The sequence below is a fragment of the Mustela putorius genome, unplaced genomic scaffold, assembly GCF_011764305.1.
Source record: "Mustela putorius furo isolate JIRA1106 unplaced genomic scaffold, ASM1176430v1.1 tig00000281_pilon_pilon_pilon, whole genome shotgun sequence".
NCBI lineage: Eukaryota > Metazoa > Chordata > Mammalia > Carnivora > Mustelidae > Mustela > Mustela putorius.
Window position 1 is genome coordinate 28,805,654 of NW_025421343.1, and position 21,644 is coordinate 28,827,297.

Genomic DNA, 21,644 nt, shown 5'->3' on the forward strand with positions numbered 1-21,644 from the left:
CCCAACAGAAATGCTTAAATTTATGCCCCAAAAGACCTATTACAACGGGATTCGTAAAAGCATTATTCAAATGAGGCCTGGACTGAGAAATGACCCTCATGCCCATGAACACGGATAAATGGTATTGGGCTACATTCACACAACAGAATACAATACAGCACTGAGACTGAACAAACAGGAACTACTTGCTACAATGGGGATGAAATTTGCAAACTCCAGTACGGAGTGAAAAAAATCCAGGCACAGAGACCCTATGACAACATTTATGTAACTTCCAAAAAAAGAAAAAAAAAGCAAAACCAACCTATATGTTAGAAATCAGTTTACTGGTTACCCCTGGAGTGGACACATTTATAACAAAGCTAATTATACCACTAATATATGAGTCTATTCTATTCCTTTCTATTGATTGAAAATTTTGATGGTCAGGAGGGAGATTTACAGGGAGATTGAAAAGTGGTAGATTCAACTCATGGAAACAAGGCTTTATTGAGTGCCTCCCCATGGGCCAGGCATCACCCTTGATGACAGGAGTATAGGATGAATTAGTTTCTAGCCACAAGGAAATCACAGACCAGTGGCCAGGCTCCCACTCTAGAGAGGGCCTTTTTCGCTTCACGGAAAGGTGCTCACTCCACGTAATAATTGGTACCCACCAGTCTAAGAATCCTCATTCTAAAAGTCAAAGACACCCTCTCAAGGAGAATCCCCCAATCAAAAAACCTAGGTTTATTTTACCAGCTCAAGGTTAGGATCACTGTTCCAGCCCTAAACTCCTGTAGACTATACCTGGCATTTCTGGAACAACAATGTTTAACCCATTTCCAAGCTACCTCCCACGCAAACCACAAAAAGGATTATGAGCTGAGCTGAGAGCTGCCTGCCTTCTTCCAGAATCATCCAGAGCCCCTAAGAGACTTCTCATGTCCAGAGACCAGCAAATGGCTCCAAACAAGGTGAGTTTCAGAGTTTTAGTCTAAATGAGCCCTAGTGCCATAGGATGTCATAATGATAAGCACTATGTGAGAGATGGAGGGAGGAAAAAGACCCTTTTAGGGTCCTGGTTGGGTGTGAAAATTAAACTAATGAAGACAGATTAAAAGGAGAAAAGCACACAAATTTTATTAAATTTTTACATAGGAGTCTTTATAAGGGGAGGAAGACCCAAAGTGGCCAGAACTGGAGGCTTTCATACCTTTTAGACAAAGAAACAATAATCTGTGAGTAATTGACATGACAAAGGAATTTGGGCCAGGCTCAACTAGAACTAAGCCTTCCTCATCTTCCATAACTAAGAAAAGCTAGTTTGCTTAACTAGGACAAGAACAAGAAGGTAAGGGTTATTTTCACTAGGTTTGTTTGCAGATTCTTTTAGTGCCTTCTCTGAGCCTGTGAAGAATATGTCTCCAATAAAAGGAGAATTTATTTCCTGCCTTAGGCAGAAAAGAGGGAACTTTTTCTGTGTGTACCACTTCTCAAGTCCCTTCAGCTCAAAATAATTTTTATATCAAGGAGGCATATTTTGGGGTGATGTATTCTGGTTTCCTTCAGGAACGATTTGCCTCTTACAGAATGTGAGCATCATCACTGGTGTTTTCTCATCTGATTTCACAGAAGCCAAAACAGCCTCACCGTCTATCAGCACCCAGAGAACAGCCTACCTCCCAGAACATCAGGATCCCACAAAAGGCTCCAGACGAGAACCAGCTACCTCCAGACCCCTTCTAAAATCAAGAAGGTTCATAAAAACCCTGGAATGGCCTGAACGCTAGGAAATGACAGCACCTAGGGACATCAGTCACTCCACAAAATAACCACCGATAACAATCAAAGCTGGAGGAAACTCAGAGCTCCCCTAGGACCAAAGAACCCTTGATTTTAATGATGAGACTGAGGCCAAAGGGCCAGAAATCTGTTCCTTAGAATCACTCAGATTAGGGACTGCAAAGTTGAGAACAAAATTCAGGTCTCCAGAACTCCAGGGCTCTTTCCATATACACTCTGACCTGCAACGTTCAAACCAGGAGAGGCAACTATCTCTTTCTCATCATCTGAACCCAAACACTCCGGCAGCCCACAGGGGCTCTGGGCTAAACCGAACCCACCTTTGAAGCTAAAGAAATTTACCTGCACTGAAGATCTTGTTTCTTTAAGCAAATGGACATGCTCTAGTCCCGGTGCAACCAGAAGCCAGCTGCGGGAGACCAACATTTATATGAGCCTTTCTAAGCACAGGTGCTTGGCTGGGAGTCTGGGTTCCTGGCTCCTACAGCCTCTGCTCCTCCCCACTCTGTGTTGCCTGGAAGGGAGGGGAGCATCCAGGGCTTTGTGATGCTATTGCCTAAATCCAATTATTTTCTTAGAAAACCAGCATTGTTTCAGTAATGCCTTGACAGAGAGAGTTAGTCATCTTCCCACTTCCAGATAAGGGAGGTATCTGGACATATGACTTAGAACATTATTTCATTACAGGAAATAACGCAGTGTTTATATTCTTCTGTGGTCTTTGCTGCCCTGAAGGATGTTCTCGGCTAAGAAGGAACCCAGCGATTCCTCTGTGTTGTAGAGAGATCTCCCTTTCCTTTCCCAACCCTACTTTCTGAATCCCCTATTTCAGTCCATTTTGTCTTCTTGTCTTTGGCTGCTCAGGGATAGAAATGACCTCTGTTGGTGGTTTCCTTGCATTCCACTCTGGCACTCACGTGCTGACTCTTTGGTAGGTGTTCTTGGCTCTCCCAGGAACTTTCAGACACCCCGCATGGCTTGTGCAGAGCTCTCATTCACCTGACTCCACGATCATAATCTTTAGGTCTCTAAGACATGGATCGAGGCCTGGCATTCAGTAGGTTCTTAACACCGTCAGTGCATTGAACAAGTCCCTGCTTCTTTGCAGTGGCCTTTGAACTCTGACTCTAACCTCTCACACCTTGATCTTTTTGTGCAATTATCTATCTCCCCACTCATTTTATAAGTATGAATAAGGAAAATAATAATGGTAGTAAAAGCTATGATGACTGAATGTATGCGTCTCCCCAGAAATTGACATGTTGAAACCCCAACCCCTTGGTGTAGCTGTATTTGTATTAAATAAGGAAACAAGGGAGGTCGAACTGACCTGTATCCTATGGGATCCGCATGCTTCTAAGAAGAGGCAGCAGAGATACTGGTCTCTGTGTGTGTGTATGTGCATGTGTGTGTGCGCACATGCATAGAGAAAAGGCCATGTGCAGGTACAGTGAGAGGGCAACTGTCCACATGCCAGGAGGAGAGCTCTCACCAGAAACTGAGCCTGCCAGACCTTGAACTGGGATCATGAGAAAATAAATTTCTGTTGCAGAAGCCCCCTAATCTATGTTCTTTTCTTATGGCCTTCTGAGCAGAGTAGGACAACGGCCAACATTCCAACGTACACTGCGCCCTTGTGACATGCCCGGTACAATGCTTGTACACTGCACGCAGCATCTCACCAAATCTCCACAAGTCTGTGAGGAGGTACTATTATCCCCACTTCACAAAAATGGAAGTGAGGCACAGAGTGGTAACCCCACCAAGATTCCCATAGCTGGTAAGCGGCAGAGTGGAACTCAGTCCCGGATGCATCACATTCCACAAGCTTTTCATCATATCCATCAAGAAACCATGTTTCTCTGCCAAATCCAAAGTCAAGCCCAAAGCTTTCCTCCTGAGTTCAAAGCTCTTTGAATCCTTGGCCCACCTGGTGTTTATTTTATTTTTTTTAAGATTTTCTATTTATTTATTTGACAGACAGAGATCACAAGTAGGCAGAGGCAGGCAGAGAGAGAGGGGAAACAGACTCCCCACTGAACAGAGAGCCCGATGTGGGGCCCGATCCCAGGACCCCGAGACCACGACCTGAGCCGAAGGCAGAGGCTTAACCCACTGAGCCACCCAGGTGCCCCCCACCTGGTGTTTAAACAGCCAACACCCTCATACTCTTTGGTCTGAGGGTGTTGTGCGGAGAGCAGGAGTAGTGGATTTAGAAATCAAAAGATTTCTGATTTTAGAAATCAAAAGAAATCAAAAGATCCTGTTTGGTTAAGAAAACATCAGTGTTCTCTTCTGAAAAATCAGCACAATAATTCATCCTTCTTAATAATACATCAAGGGTGCCTGGGTGGCTCAGTCATTAAGCATCTGCCTTTGGCTTAGATCACGATTCCAGGGGCCTGGGATCGAGCCCCTGATTGGGCTCCCTGCTCCATGGGAAGCCTGCTTCTCCCTCTCCCGTTCCTCCTGCTCGTGTTCCCTCTCTCTGTGTGTCTCTGTCAAATAAGTAAATAAAAAAAATCTTTTTAAAAAAATACTAATACTGGGCGCCTGGGTGGCTCAGTGGGTTAAGCCGCTGCCTTCGGCTCAGGTCATGATCTCAGGGTCCTGGGACTGAGTCCCGCATCGGGCTCTCTGCTCAGCAGGGAGCCTGCTTCCTTCTCTCTCTCTGCCTGCCTCTCAGTGTACTTGTAATTTCTCTCTGTCAAATAAATAAATAAAATCTTTAAAAAAAAATTACTAATACATCAGGTCACAAATACGAAAATGTTCTGTAAAAACCGCAGGGATCTAAGTGTATACAAAGGACCGCCGTTATGACTGATCTCTAAGTTACGTGTCACGTGTAACTTTTTCACTATCACCCCCCCGGACCCCAGCACCGATCTTTTCTCTCTCACACTGGCCATTGTTTCAGGAACTTCTGGCCGGGGCTGCTTCTCAACCTTGGGTCTCCTGCTCCACGCCTGGTACAGAGCCGGGACTGACTCTACGTCAGAGCTGTTTTTGTCAGGTCATCACTGGGCTTGTCACAAACTGTGTGGAAGAGGGCGAGGCCCAATGGCCGTTTCCTCCTTTGACCCTCCTGTGACTTATTGTTTGGGGTGAAGGAAACAAGGCCAGGGAGGCTCACTGGCCTCTCACACGAGCGCTATGACTAACAGTTATTCAGAAGTCAGATGACCCTTCCTCACCTGGGGGTGAGTCCTTCTATCTTTGCACAGCATGGGCAGTCCTTGACCCAGGAGTGGGTTGTAAACCAAAAGCAGGTTAACACGTTTGTGATTTAGGACCAGGAGTCCATTTTCCAGTGGAAACAAGGCTTGAGGAGTGCTAAAGTCCCCCAGGAGAGCTCTGGTGGCTTCTGCAAGGTCTGGAGCAGCAGGACCTGAGCGCTTGCCAAATTCTGGGTCCTACTGGAAAATCCAAGGGGGAAAGGAGTGCCTCCTTAACTTTGCAAGGCAGCAGAATATTGGAGAAGGAGCGCTGACATGAGAGTTAAGAAATGTGGGTTCAGGTCCAAGTTCTGCTGCTGACTCTGAAGCTGGGCAAGTCACCTCCTCTCTCTGCGACTGAGTTACATAAAACGAGGAAGTGGTACCCCACCACCTCTCAGCCTTTTGTGAGAACATTCTATGACTCTGCTTGGGACCTGCCTTGAGCAAACATTCAAAGGAAAACAAGTTTGTCTCTGGCACCTTCTTACCCCACTCCATGGACACTCTAAGTGCCCTGCACAAACTTAAGTTCTCTCTCCAAAGTGGCTCCTTCCCTTTCCTCCTAGAAAAACTCTCATTCCTCCACCAGGAAACAATCAGATGGAACCGGTTTTCATAAATGTGTGAAGAGTTCACACCTCCTTAACCTTGCTGTAAGGATTTGCATTAAAAAAAAAAAAAAATAGGGAGCTTCTTATCTAGACAAATTCCTGACTGTCAGAATTTCAGGCAGTGAAATAATCAGTGAAAAAGTCTGGTTGAGAATGAAGTTAAGGCCCCAAGTACAGTAAATGTAACAGCTCACAAATGTTCGTTCATGCTCACACGGGTCACTTCTGTTGTTTAATTCAACTCACATTTAAAAAACAAGTAAAACTATTATGTTTTTACATAACTATAAAGGAGGAAAACTACTAGAATACATATGGACAAGCTCTAACCATTTCTTGCATTGATTCCCTTCCGTGCAGATATAAGAGTAAGTCCAGAAAATCATGAGGCATCACAGCTCAGGCGAAGTTATTGCTGGCAGCCCTCTAGATGAGAATTCAAGGTCTGGGTAGTTACGACAGCTCCAAAGCTTCACGAAATCAACTGACAGACTGTCCTATTCTCTGACGTTTTTCTTGCTCGATTTTTGTTCAGTTGGTGACATGTTTTCAAAACTAGGATCCACTAAGGTAAAGAGAAGGGATTTGATTTGTGAGTAGGAGAAAGGGCCCCATCAAGTTCAGAAGAATGGAAGGAAAAACTGATGCTTCCATATATAACTTTTAAGCATTAGAAATTTCTCCAAAAACCAAGATTATAAAAAGAGACTTTGTGGGCTAATTCCTCTCCAAGACTCCAGTAAATTCTCAGGCCTAAGTTCCTAATTTCTCTATATTCAAAATATTTTCAGAATGTCATAGGAAAATATCCTTTAAGAAATTCACTACAGGGGCACCTGGGTGATTCAGTCATAAGGCATCTGCCTTCAGCTCAGGTCATGATCCCAGAGCCCTGGGATTGAGCCCCGCATCAAGTTCCCTGCTTTGCCGGAAGCCTGCTTCACCCTCTCCCGCTTCCCCTGCTTGTATTCACTCTCTCACTGTCTCTCTCTCTCTGTCAAATAAATAAATAAAGTCTTTAAAAAAAACAAATTAATTCACTACGAAGTTTGGAAATAAAAACAGACAAGCTTGTTTGTTTTCAATAGGAAAGTGTTTTCCTAAATTATCAGAGAACTCAGCAGAATTTCAAGGACACTTATTTCTAACTCATAACCCAAGTGAACTTGAATTGACAAGATTTGTTGTCCTTGGGAAGGGCTTGGGGGTGCCCCAGAAACCATGCAAACCAGGGAGCCAGGCCAGAAAGGTCTGGGAGGGTGAAGAATTATAGAAATACACTAGCTTAAGCACCAGGAAGGCAGGCAGCATCGGAGATGGCCTAAAACAGCCATGATTACCTGGCTACGGAGCACAGATAGGTTCCTAGAAAGGTAGCAGAAGCACATCTGGTAACTGTCGAATTGGAAAGCAGGTCCGGGGCAGAGAGCACCTTCATGGTATTAGAATGCAAGGAGACGGATCCTAGAAAGGTGAATAAGCAAAGCTGTCGAAACAGACTTCAAGAACCCACAAACAACAACAACTACCACCACAACAAAACACTTAATTGGGACCTACCGATTTCCCCAGTCTTGGGGCAGAATTGGTCACTAAATCTTGGGTGGCAAGTAATTCCATGGAAGCAGCAGCAAGAACCCTCTTCTATCAGCCTCCATTCTGGTTATGTCCTCACAACCCCTCTTCTCTAATCTAGTAGGGGTCTAGGCGAGCAGGTTTCTATAGCTTTTGGAGTCATCCTGGGGCAATACTTGGGACATATACATGGCAGGCACCTAACGGTTCACTCAGTGGGGAGTATATGTTGGCATTTCTATAGTAAGTTTGTGAAACATGCATTCATCCAGCACTCCTGTCTCTTTCTTTTTCACGTGTTTTCTTCCAAGACCATTGGAAAGAATCTGATAAACGAATTCATGAAAAGATGGCTAATAATAGTTGATTTGTCAAGTGCCCATGACTCGATTACAAAATACAGACCTTGATTGGGGCGTCTAGCTGGCACAGTCAGTTAAGCACCTGACTCTCGGTTTTGGCTCAAGAGGTGATCTCAGGGTTGTAAGATCAAGCCCCATGTCAGGCTCTGAGCTCAGAATAGAGTCTGCTTAAGACTCTCTCTTTCCCCATTCCTCTGCCCCTCCCCTCCCCATACTCAATTGCTTTCTCCCTCTCTCTCCAATTAATAAATCTTTAAAAAATAAACACACAGTACAAACCTTGAAGCATAGACCTTCATCTATTAACAATAAGCCACTGAGGGAGATCCCTTTCACATTATGGGCCTTCCTAGCCCACCTGGAAATCACATAATTATGAAACTACTGACTACTCCTTCAAAGAAAGACTGTCCAAAGGCAGGACATTTTATTTATTTGTTTGTTTATTTATTTATTTATTTGACAGAGAGAGAGAGAGAGAGAGAGCACAAGCAGCGGGAGAGGCAGGCCAAGGGAGAGGGAGAAGCAGGTCCCCTGCAGAGCAGTGGGCCCTACATGAGGCTCAACCCCAGGACCCCAGGATCATGATCTGAGCTGAAGGCAGACACTTAAATGACTGAGCCACCCAGGTGCCCCAAAGACAGAAAAATTTAAAAAGGTCTACAGCATGATTTGTTTTCATTTCTTTTTTTAGCTTTTAGTCTGGTTCCCTAACAAACAAAAATGTTGTCTAGACTTTTTTCTTTCAATGTCTCATTATGTATACCTTGTTTTCTGCCTCAATACTTAATGGTGTTCTTGGCATTATTAAACTCGGCCACATCAATACACAACTATGGAATGTATTTCAAACCCTTCTTCTTCCTGACCCTGACTTTGTTCCCGTCATCCTTTTCCCCTGAGCGTCTTACGATTTTACCTCTACTTATATATTTGTTTTGGTCACTTTTTTTTTTTTCCCTTTTGACTTATGACCTAGCCTATCCTTCTTGGCAGAAAGTTTGTTTGCCATTTTGATGCTCATGAGAGAGAAAAGTAACTGCTGGGGAAAACGGCACAGTTTCCATATTTCCTCCCAAGAGGTGGTGGCAATGTTTCTGTTAGGGAGAAAGTCCCCATGGTCAATAAACCATGACTAATCCCAGGAGCACAAAAAATGAGTAAGACCGGTGCCTAACGCCCAAGAAAGAAGATCCAGGAAAGGAGGGGAAGAGCATCCCGAAGTCAGCAGCATCCCAGCTGGGCTGACAATATGGCCGCTCCCATTCCTGAGAGTCTGGTCCTAAGTAACCATCTAAAGCGGGGTCTCTAGCGCTCAGACTGCAGACTCTGCAATTCCTAACCTTATCAAGTGTGTCTGTTAGCCATCCTCAACCTTGTGTCCTCAAAATAAGGGCTTTCTCTACATCCAGAAAACAATGGCTTTTAGGGAGTTATGTAGGCAGAAGTCTTCCACGGGAACATGGCAGGGATTTGTGTTGAAACAGGTTGTCCTCCTACAGTTCCATGGAAGGGTTGGTGTGTGCCTTTCAAAACATGAACAAAATGAACATCTCTTTCACTGAAAAGCATCATTCTGAAAGGCTTCTGGAACGAGGCAGCATCCATGAAAACATCAGTCACCTACAGGGTCCTCATGTCTGGGCCTCCCCAGGGTGTGTTGCCTTCCACCTTGATCTGCCCACACTGGAATGGTGACATTTGTGTCCTAGAAAGAGCATACTTACCTTCAGAGCCAGATGAACCTGGAAGCTTGAATCTGACTCCATTTAGAGTGTAAATGTGTAACCGAACCCAAGTTCATCTGTTGGACACAAGGCGGAAACAATCACTGGGACCTGGAGCAGCAGAAAGGAAAGAGATTGTTCGAGAGGCAGCCAAACTCAGACACAGAAGGGCAATGCCTCAAATCTGCCCCAGTCAGCCAATCTTAAAGGCAAATGAGAAAGTCCTGGGTAAAAAGTTACAGCTGGGCTTATTAGTCCCATAACCCCTTCGGATACCAGTTTCAGGCGGATAGCTTGAGAACTAACTTACCTCTGAGGGCCTCACTCTAATCCTCTACAACACAGTAATCACACATACTGGGAAGATTAGTGGGAGAATTTGACCAATATTGTGTTCAATGAATACAACATATTTCGTTCAGGGGCCAGGACATAATCAGCACTCAAAGCATTTTGTTAAAGTAATGATTATGATTAGTCCATAATGATTGGATTCAGTGCTCACAGAAAGGTCTTTGAGGACCCCCTTAACCTCCGGGACTGAGTGTCTGCCCTCTACAGGACATCCAGGGAATGCCTGGGCTGGAGTGAGGAATGGTCACGATTATCCGCATGCAGACAGACAGTAATTGAAATCCGCAAGCGGGTCGTATCACAGTAGTAGACTGATTGTTTATGGCTCACTCTAGATTCATAGTGTTTTCCCTCCCATGTGATAGCCCTTCAAGGATAGCTTTAAAATGTGTAATTCCTTAAATGCTTCATGATACAATGTAAGGACTCCCTCTCTCACTGTTAGACATGCCACATCAGGCCACATCTGGGGTATACTATTTCAGCTCGAGACCCTACACTTTGTAAAAACTCTAGCACATCCCTCGCTCTGCTGCATGTTAGGGACTAAATTTCAGTTTCTCTCTTGATTCTTTGAACTGTCGTCGTGAAAACGACATGAGTCATCTGTGCGAAAACACCTAGCCTTGTGCCTGCAATCTGTCAGGCTTTTGGCGAACACCGACCGTCATCATTTCCTATGCTTGTCTTCAGGCAGTTAGAACCTTATAGTTATTTTTGGCAGCTCCCTCTAAGCGTTGACTCACATTGGGTTTTCCATAAATTAGATCTCGTGTCTCTTTAACATCTGAATTCTCTCCCATCCTGAGAGAAGATATCCCATCCTTTGAGAAGATACTGAGAAGTGCTTCAGTATTCTGGTAGCTGTCACTAGATAACTCCCCAAGGTCCTCCTGCGGTCTCATTCCTACTAACACACCACAAGCTACCCAGGCTTCTAAACGAGAACACTCGGATTACATAACATGGACATGTAACTAGGTATGTAGGATTCTCTATACACACAAATACATGCATATTCTATTTGAGAGGATGCTATACTCTAGATGGTCTGTTTTAGTAGAATATGTTTTATCTGACAAAAAAGAAAAAAGTGTTGATAAAGGTCACAACTCTCAAGCCAAGGGAGCATAGAAAGAAAGCATAGAAAGAAGAATCTAGATAGGTATCTAGGAATGGGGAACAAAACAAGAATACTCTTTCTTTAAATTTTCAATATTGTCCTGAAAATCCAAAATATGAAATATAATTATAAACTAAAATAGCATTAATGAAGAGGAAAAACACTAGTTGTATGATCCTCATATAACTAGAAAACCTAAGAATAAACTAAAATTATTTTATTAATGAGTATTAAGTAAAACAACTATACTTAAGACTAATTTTTTTAAAGTAATGGCATTCCTATATGTAACAATAAGCAGTCAGAAGTTATCATGATAGATTTAGCTCATCCAGAGTAACAATAAAAATATAAATTAACAGAATAATCTTAAAGGAAACATTTTGACCTGTTTGATGGGAACTACAAACAGTTTATAGAAATAGAGAAGATATATGAATAAATGGGAAGTCACCCTATCTTGGATGGAAAGAGTAAATATCAAGAAAGTGTTCATGCTCTTAAAATCAATTCCTGGCTTTCGTGAGACGCTGATTAAAACAAAATAGAACTAATGTTTCCATTTTGCAGAGGAGTGAAAAGAACAGAGAAGGTAATTGACAAAATTTCTTTAAAATTACTCTGGATAAAGAAACACATGAGAGATTAATGTCCTTATTGTAAATAAGGAGTTCTTTTCCAAACAATGAGAAAAACATTAAATGTTTTTAGAAAAATGAAGGATAAACAAAAATAGACAATTATGGAAGAAATACGCATGGTTAATAAACAAGAAAATTTTCAAGTTTTTTGTAATTATGCATCTACTAATTTTAAAAAATGAAATATAATTGCCCACTTCCCACATTGGTGAACACTTTTAATTAATTACATGCAGTATTAAAGAGTGGAAAAAACCTTAGGAACTCTGGTATCATTATGATAGGGATATAAATTGATGTAACTCTTTCAAAAAGCAATTTGGTGATAAGTACCAAAAGCATTCATAATGTTCCCAGTAATTCCATTTATATAAAATATATTCAGTAAATAAAACCATGAATGAAGACATATATACAAAAATACTCATCTTTCATCGATGATCGCTAAAACAAAACAGATAACTTTGAAATAGAGCTTTTATTACTGTTGACAGCAATTCTGCAAATGACTTCTCTGTCCACCATTGACTAATTCAATTAATGAAATTTCCATGTAGTTGAATATTAGCATTCATTCCAACTTAAACATTTGGCTAGCTTTCTAGGATATGTAAAATACTCATGGTATGAGGTTGCCTGGGGACAATAGCGTAGTTGCTTTACGCAAAAGAGAGAGAGTAAGAGAGAGGGGGAAGAAAATGAGAACAAGAGGAAAGAGAATATCTAAGAAATTTAAAGATCACATAAGTAAGGGAGGGGGAGAATATTCATACCAGATATTAAAATGTATCATAAAATCATAAAAAAATGTATCCTAAAGTCATAAAATCATTTTAATGGCATGTTGTTAAAAATAGACAAATCAGTTATTGCAACAGAACATATAATTCTGAAATAGGTTTTAGGTTCTTCAATCATTTGTACTAATCTATCTTTAAGAAAACTTGCCATGGAAAAGAGAATAGAAAATTATTTATCGGAGAACTGCTCAAGCATTTGGAGTCATTCCATAACTTTGTGCACCAATAACAACAACAAAGATAAAGATGAATTAAAAAGTTACATAGAAAAACAGTCCAACTACAGGACAGTTTCGAGAAAAAAAAATTTCTCAAGTTTCTGAGCAGACGAATTCCAAGTTTAGTGTAGTAAGAGAAAGAATCATAAAGAATAAAATCAATAGCTTTTTCTGTTAAATTTCAGTAAGTAAAAAAAATCTATAATCAGAAAACAAAATCCAAACTAAATAAAATTAAAAAACATACAACTTTAGAATGGAGACAAAGCACGAGGTAGCAGCTGAGTAACTGACTTTTAAAGACGTGAGCAGGCTATAACTGCTACTGTTGTCTGCTTTTGTGTTTAAAAAAAAAAAAAATCCTCTTCCTTATCAGGTTCCCTCTGCCCATGCACCTTTCGGGATGGTCATGGCCTTCTTGTCTTATAATCGTTGGCTGGCTGTAGAAAATTCACATTTCCAGTCTCTGCTCATCAAGAACAACTTCAGCTGTGAGTGAAGTTCAGGGCTGGCCATAGCCATGAGATAGGGTCTTTTTCCCCCCTCTCAATTAGTCTCTACCCAACATGGGGCTTGAACTCACAACCCTGAGATCAAGCATTGCAGGCTCTAAGGACTGAGCCAGCTAGGTACCCCTGGGCAACTGTTTTTTGCATTTGTTTTTAATTTTATTTCACTTTTTCAATATTCTAAGATTTATTGTTTATGCACCACACCCAGGGCTCCATGCAAACGTGCCCTCCTTAATACCCACCACCAGGCTCAACCATTCCCCCACCCCCCAAAACTGTTTGTTTCTCAGAGTCCACAGTCTCTCATGGTTTGTCTCCCCCTCCAATTTCCCCAACTCACTTCTCCTCTCCATCTCCCCATGTCCTCCATGCTATTTGTTATGCTCCACAAATAAGCAAAACCATATGATAGTTGACTCCCTCTGCTTGATTTATTTCTCTCAGCATAATCTCTTCCAGTCCCGTTCATGTTGCTACAAAAGTTGGGTATTCATCCTTTCTGATGGAGGCATAATTCTCCACAGTGTATATGGACCACATCGTCTTTATCCATTCGTCTACTGAAGGGCATCTTGGTTCTTTCCGCAGTTTGGCGACTGTGGCCATTGCTGCTATGAGCATTGGGGTACAGATGGCCCTTCTTTTCACTACATCAGTATCTTTGGGGTAAATACCCAGCAGTGCAATTGCAGGGCCATAGGGAAGCTCTATTTTTAATTTCTTGAGGAATCTCCACACTGTTTTCCAAAGTGGCTGCACCAACTTGCATTCCCACCAACAGTGAAAGAGGGTTCCCCTTGCTCCACATCCTCTCCAACACTTGTTGTTTCCTGTCCTGTTAATTTTGGCCATTCTAACTGGTGTAAGGTGGTATCTCAATGTGGTTTTGATTTGGATTTTCTGATGGCTAGTTTTTGAGAGATGAAAACCCAGCCTTCCTCCTCCAGGAGCTTCCAGTAGCTCCCCCTGCTGGGAAGACCGACAAAACTTACTACCTGGGAAAGATGCCTGGACTCAATGCGAGCACACCAGGCTCCTTCCAGTTCTGGAATCTTGTGCTTTTGGAATTTCACTGTTTTGTCACTTTTCTCACCCAACGGAGGTTGTCTAGCAGAATGGTGCAATCCAATACTGCTGGCAGGAAAGGCTCGATCTATCTGGGTGGGGACCAAAAATTTGCTTCTGTTTTGCTTTGATCAAGAAGCCCGAAGCCACTGGTGCTGCTCATGTCCAAGGAGCTCTGGGTGAGCTCATTGGCTCCCAACGACATTCTCACTGCACCGGCCACCTATCTGCCCATACCCCTCCTACCTGCTGCTTCAAGGGTTAAATCATTTTTTTTTAGAATTCTGGAGATTTTGGTAAGCTACCTCACAGCTTTTGTGGATTGAGGGGAAAGTAGGAATGTAGGATGATAGCTAGCTCCGTAGAAGATGTCTGGTGGGCAAAGCTTTCAACGTCTCTGTGCTTAAGTGTCCCTCCCCAGGAAACATCCTATCTTGGCACCAGGATTGTTGTGAGGACCCTGTGTTGCAATAGTAATTCCCCCTCCTGCTCCACTTCCTCCCCTTCCCCAGAATCAGAGTCTGAGGCTGAAGGTGATGGTGGGGAGTTTTTCCAATCACAGCTCACATCCTACAAGTTTCATTTGTCTTGCCTTTGGGAGATGAGGGTATTAGAGAGAAAACAGCCATGGGGGCTCCTCAAGCAGGCATTTTAATAAAACCAGACATACACCATTGCCTCCGTTGTGGAGGCTTTCTTCTTTGTGATGGTGGACTTTCTAGGTTAGCTCTGCTCCTGGTACACCACGGAATGAACCTAGGTTCCTGCCCATGAGAGCTGGCATGCAAAACAGACACATGTCCCAGCAACTACATAGATGTGGCAGTAATGGCATGACAGGGGAAAGCAGTTCCTAGACAACAGGACATCGGAACCTAGCCTGACCCTGTTTCTTCATCCCCTTTTCCTGTTTATCCACTTCGGGAGCACAATTTGCTAATTTCTTTATTTTTATGCCAGACTTCCCTGTCCTTATGTGTATTGAGCTGTCATTCATTCAGGGGGAAGTGAGCTACTATTTACTGAGTGCTACAGATCTAGCGTATAATTACACCGCTAGCTAGCTAGATAGATGTAAATGCATAAACACTGTATTCGGTCCCCAACTTAGGCTGTTTTATTCTATCTCCGCAAAGCCTCATTCTGAGGTCTGGTCTCACAGATGAGGATGTTATCATAAGATGGCTACATAGTTTAGCCTGTTTCTCAATGATAGGTATTGGCTGACTCGATGCACTTATCTCTCCAATGGAGGCCAACAAAATGAGTCAACTATAGTTTCCCCAGGGGCCAGGCTGAGAGGGGCCTGGGTTCTGGGGTTGCAGAAGGGGTTCACATGAGACCCCCAGTGAACTCTCCTGACTCTGCCAGCCTCCCTGAACCAGGGCTCAAGCCTTTATTCCAAATTGCCTTTGCCTTTTCCATCTCTCTCCCTCTACTTCTGGCCAGACCTTGGTGATCTTGGTGAGGAAGGACGGAGAAAGAGGAAGAGAACAGAAAGTCCCCTGTTTCGTAGTGTCACTCCCAAGAGCCTATAGCAAATGCCACAAATTCTATTCTTTTGAGTCAGTGAGCCATCTTCGGTTTAGATACAAAAGAACTGAAAGAACTACCCCTGACCTATGTGCTCGCTTACTAAATAGCTCCAGAACACAGGGCAGGACACACACGGTGACTGAAAGTCCCAGAGATCCTCGGATATAGAACGGTTACACCGAGTGCTCTCAGTGGACCAGACACAGCCCTAAGCACACCCGTTGTCTCCTTTCACGCCGAACAATCCTGTTATATGCTCTCCATCCAGAGACCAGGGAGCTGGGGCTCGGAGGGTAAAGCCACTTTCCCAAGTTCACCCAGCCAGGATGTTGGGGGACCGGGATTCTGTGTTGCAGAGTATCTGACTGGGACCCTCCGTGAGCCAGCACGGAACCAGAACATGGGAGCCAGGTGCTGGGTTTGGGCAAGGCACCCGGTGGGAGAGAGGCGCCTGGAGGCCGGACAGGGCTGGAAAGCAATGCTGCTGACACAGCACTGACTAGGAAAAATGGAGTTCCTGGGGACTGCGTGCGGCCGATATGCTGTTTGTTAAGTCCCAAAGCCCTGGGCCTCCACGATATGTTGCTCAGGCTTCCATACACATGTGCTAACATTAATTTTAAAAGCAAGGGATTCGAGCGCCATAAATTCCAGGTGGGGTGGGAGAGGATTGGGGAGGAACGCACAGGTGGATGGAAATGATTGCTTGTTTTTCTACTCCTTGGGTTGGATGATGGGCTCACCATTACGTCATTTTAGACTGTGATAAGAAAAAAGAAAGAAAGAATACGATGAAAAAGCCAGACACAGGGGCACCTGGGTGCCTCCGTTGGTGAAGCGTCGGACTCTTGGTCTCAGCTCAGGTCTTGATCCCAGGGTCCACCCTGGGCACAGAGCCTACTTAAAAAAAAAAAAAAAAAAAAAAAAAAAGAAGAAGAAGGAAAGAGAACAAAAAAGAAAGAAGAGCCAAATACAAAGAGTTCATCTTGAACCACAGATTATGAAAAAAAAAAATCTAATTTCGTGCATCAAAGGACCAGATTTTTTTTTTTCAAAAGATAGGGGGAATTATAAATGAACAGCCAAGTATCCATTTTCACACTTAAGAAATAAAACATCATAAATATAGATGGAGCCCTGGTGTAACCTCTCTCCAGTTCCATGTCCCCTTCTTGTCCCCAGAGGACACGGCTTTCCTGACTGTCTTACGTTCCCTCACTTCTCTTCTTAAAACTTCAGCGCATCCAGGAACAGTGCACGTGGTTTTTGCAAGATCTCAGACTTGAGAGAAGCGGCCTCGGGCTGCCCGGCCGAGCCCCCGGCTGGCTTCATCTCTTCAGCGCTGGCTTGTCCTCCCCTTGCTCTCTTTCCTTCATTTTCTCTTTTGCCTCATATTTATTTCATTATGTGAAGTTGATTGTGTAAGAAATTTATTTAACGATAGGAAGGCGGCAAAATGTTTCTATCCACCTTCTTGGTGGGGGGAAATTTGGTGGTTTATAACATTGGGCTGCCCCACACAGAGAGCCGCCACGAACCTTCTGGTCCTGATCTCTCCAGTGCGTGTGTGGAGTTTCTCCAGATCATGCCTGGGCGGGGAACCGCCGAGCGGAGGACATGCACATTTCCCGCTTTGCCAGATAACGCCAAATGGTTTCCCAGAGTGTGTGTGCCAATCTACACATCACACAGGGTGTGAAAGTACCCACGGTGCCACGTCCTTGCTACCACTCGGTATCATCCAACATTTTTTTATTTTTTGGCCACATCAGCGAGTGTCAAGTGTTATCAAATGGTGGCGTGCATGGCGCTTCTGTAACTACTAATAAGGTCTTATGTATTGTAAATATCTTTTCTCTTTCTTTTTCTATTCAGATGGGCACGGATGCTTACGCTTACCAATGCCGAATTTATTAATCTTTTCGTTTGCAGTTTACGCTTTCGGTGTCTTGCTGAAAACATTCTTCCTGACCTTGTAGCCGTATCTATGGGATATCTATCGCAATTTTTCTGTATATCGGGTTTTCACATTGGCTGGCTCTTTTACGGTGTCTTTGTTCTATTGGTCTTTCTCTGCACCAAAACCACACCATCTTAACCACTGCAGCTTGATAATGACGCCCCTTAGGGCAAGCTCCCTTCACCTAGTTGTTTCTACTGGTGTTACTGTTTTCTCCTTCACCCTCCCCTTCTTTCTTCTCTCCCCCCCCCCCCCAGTTCCTCCTCCTCCTCTTCCTTCTTCTTCAATATCTTAGCTATTCTTGGAGTATTGTTAGAATCGCCTTGTTAACTTCCAGGGAAAATCCTATTCGGATTTTAATTTAAATCTTATCAATTATTGAATCTAGCAATTATGTTGTAAAAAATTCTCATCTTTGAGACCCAGAATCTCTCCATAATTAAACATGGTATGACTCTCCCATTGACTGAAAACTTCTTTAACATCTTTCCATTAAATTTTATCATTTTCTTGATTTCTAGATTTATCCCTAAGGTTTTTTGCTTTTTGTAAACCATATCTTTGAAAAATTCTTTTTTATAACTATTGCTAGTATGTAGGAATGCTGAACTATTACTCGGTTCCTTTCCAAAGAACGCTTCAGGACTGAGAGCCAGAGTTAGATGTGTCAAGAGGCACTCCATAAGTTTGACACTCGGGGCTGACATTCAGTGATACACAATACCACAGCTGTACTGGTTCCTAAAATATTAACATATTTCCATAATGGAATCCCCTAATTTCTTCCTTGACACTCTGGCCATCCTGGCCTCTCCCCTCAGACAGACCCAGACTTCCACAAGTTCCTCCCCAAGTTCCAGATACTACTACTGAGGTTTAAGATCTTTTCTGATGTCTATAAGATATTCATGTCAACACTTTTGTAGGAGTAATTTTTGTGTCTTCTGGCATTTTTCTTCTATTGGCTTTTCTATTGGAATGTTTTCCTTTTTCTTACAGATGTACAGTCATTAATTATGTATTTTGGAAGCTGTTTTGTTGGCTTTATGTACCGTAATATTTTCCCTCTTTTTTGTATCTCTACACCCAGCATAACATGGGGTCTTAGGCCCAATGTCCTGGGAAGGCAGGTGTCTGTTCTGATGGCTCCATTTCCAGGCCATGTGAGCTGTTATTTCAAATGTTACCTCTTGTGCTCAGACGACGGTGCTAACATAAACACCAAGGGTGAAATATGTATATATATTTTTTGAAAGAGAGAGAGAATGTGCTTATGCTCATGTGTGATAGGGAAGGGGGAAAGGAAGAGGGAGAGAGAGAATCTTAAGTAGGCACCACACCCAGTGCAAAGCCGGACACGGGGCTCGATCTCATGATCCTGAGATCATGACCTGAGCTGAAACCAAGAGTTGGATGCTTAACCAACTGAGCCACCTAGGCGCCCAACACCAAAGGTGAATATTAATCCGAGTGGTTACTCCAGCAGGAGTGTGAAGAGCTCAGAAAGAAGCAATCAGTTCCGGGGTTGAAAGAGGAAGTCAAGAGTTCTGAGCTGTAGGTATGGAGATTCTAGCCAGCACCCATGTCCAACAATCCCTACCCAAATCCCTGTACTTAACCACATGGAGCTCCCACAGCTCTCTCCACCACCACGTTTCAGACTGAACACATCGTCTGTATTTATTTTCATCGTTATTCTTTTGTTGTGGAAGTATAATTAATATCCAGGGTTATAGCATCTTCAGGTGCACAATATAATGGTTTCACAATTCGATACACTACTCAGAGCTCACCACGGGAAGTACAGTCACATGAAAAGTTGCTCCACATCACTAATCATGGAGAAACGCAAATCGAAACCACAATGAGCTACTACCTTACACCTGTTAGAATGGCTAGAATCAAAAGGGAAGAAATAACAAGTGTTGGTGAGGATGTGGAAAAAAGGGAACCCTCATGCACCAATGGTAGGAATGCAAACTGGTTCAACCACTGTGGAAAATGGTATGGTGGGTCCTTGAAAAATTAAATATAGATATACCATATAATCCAGGAATTGAACACATCATCTTTAAATGCTAAATCTGCCCTCTTCCTGGCTCCACTGACTGGCGGACCAGTGTCTCCAACCATCTTGTCTCCTGCAGTAGAAAATTCAGAATTATCCTAGACTCTGCCTAACCTTCATTTCCTCTTTCTTATTGCTTACCAGGATCTGTCAGTTCTATGCCATAAAAAGTCTTGAACACTGCCTTTTCCTCATCCTAATTGCCGCTGTCTTGTAAATGTTTCAACAGTTTCCTAACCGTTCTCTTGGCCGCCCGCCCCTTTTGCCTCTCCAGCCCCTCCCTGTCTGCTCCCAGCATCAGGGGTCCAGCCTGGACCATGTGCATACTGTGTCCTCCTCTCTGGAAGGTGGTGCACAGGAGCCATCCACCGTTGTGGGGAGGAGTTTATCACTGGCACAGTTTAGAATGCTAACATAAAGCGGATTGACTTTGAGTTGGTTTTATTATTGTGTTTAAATTCCCCACAGACGATGCCACCTACACATGGCCAACTGTTCCCACCTTGTTCTCCTTGGTGCTGCGCTGGAAAGAATATGGTCTGCCTCAGAGCTGTCGTGAAGGGTGACAGGAACACGCTTCCCAAAAGCTTAGCCCAGCCGCCTGCATCTACTGAGCGCTTGGTTAATGTCAGCAGTTACCAGTAATTAGTGCTATTGATTCCTTATTTCCTATATGACTCCTGCTCTGGCAAGCAAAGCCTTTTGCACTGGCCTTGCTCACTCCCTTCCATCCTCCCAAACCCTATACTCTAGCTACAGAAATTGTTTACTCTTCTTCCATCTTCCAAGCCTTTGCAAATGCCCAGTACGCGACCTAGAACATCTTCCCTGCTTTTCTAAGAAGTGATCATTTCAGATCCAGCACATTGTCATGCTTTCTGGGAAGCCTTGTACAGACCAAAAGAATGCCTCCTCCTCCCCACTCTGCCCTCCCCGATGCACGCATGGCCCTCTTCTCCTGGTTCTTCCCTAGGGCTCACCCAGAAAGGAGCTTCTGGAAGGGAAGGTGTGTGTGCTCATCCTTGTGATTTACTTTGTATCCACAGTCACCATAATTGTGTCTGCCCCATAATACCCATTCACCATTGTGGGAGTTTGCTTGTTTTGTCTTGTTTTACTGGAAGAAATGGACCAATGAACGAATGAATGAATGGGAATGGTTTTGACTTCACCCTAGATCAAGCAAAAAGCTTGGGTCGTGACAGTTCTGGTCATTTTGTGAGAGTCCTGTTATTGGACTCTTCTCTCCATGCCCCGAGGAAAATGTTCCCAGATGCTAGAGCACCTGTCTTCCTTAGGAACCGGCCTCAGTAACTTAAAGGAAAAGCCATTTAAAAGCAAGAGGGCGGAGTGGGTCAGCTCTGTCTTCACAGCTGTCCCTGAGAGGGCGCTGTTCCCAAACCAAACCTCCAGAGGCCGGGAGGGAAATACCCGAGCGCTCCCACGGACTCAGCATCCCTCCCTCCCAGGCTGCGGGCGCCGGTCCCCAGCGCAGCGCCTGCCCACACACATGGCGGCGCCCTGCTCAGCTTCCCGGCGCCGGGTCCAACGGGCCGGGCCGGCCTTGCCAGTACTCGGGGACTTCCTCCGCCAGTCCGCTTCCTGCACGGCTGGCATTTAAACCGGCGCCTGGGGCTGCGGGCTGCGGCTGCGGGTGCTGAGCTGTCCGCGGGCCGGGCGACGCCGCCGCCTCTCCCGAGCCGGCCGGCCGCGCAGGAGCCGAGCCGCAGCATCCCCTCGCGGCACCCGGGCCGGGGCTGGAGAGGTCGGCGGGGGAAGGTCGGGGACCCGGCATCGCACGCCGGCGTCTGGCACTTTAACTGCAGGTTTGACTTGAATTTCCAGCTCGCAGCCCTTCTGCCCTCCTCCCCACCCCGCCTCGGCGGCTGCTCCCGGCGGGGCGCCGGGCCCGGGCCCCGGGAGCTCGGGCGGGGCGCGTTCCCGCCGCCCCAGGGACCCCCCGCGCCGCGCGCCCGGCCATGGTGCGGCCGAGCCGGGCGCTCGGGTGAGGCGGCGGCGCGGCTCGGAGCGGCGGGCCGGCCCTGCGGGGCCCCTTCCCCTCCCCGGGAGCCGAGGGCGCGGGCCG

At 44.6% G+C, this 21,644-nt stretch overlaps 1 protein-coding gene across 1 annotated transcript in view; it reads right to left on the reverse strand.

Annotated features, from left to right (window-relative positions):
• Positions 1 to 2,568, reverse strand: part of CAPN14 (calpain 14) — a 36,016-nt gene extending 33,448 nt beyond the window's left edge. The window contains exon 1 of the mRNA XM_045079273.1: positions 2,128 to 2,568. The gene's annotated coding sequence lies outside the window, so the exon portion shown is untranslated. The remainder of the gene's footprint in view (positions 1 to 2,127) is intronic.
• Between the last annotated feature and the right edge of the window lie 19,076 nt (positions 2,569 to 21,644).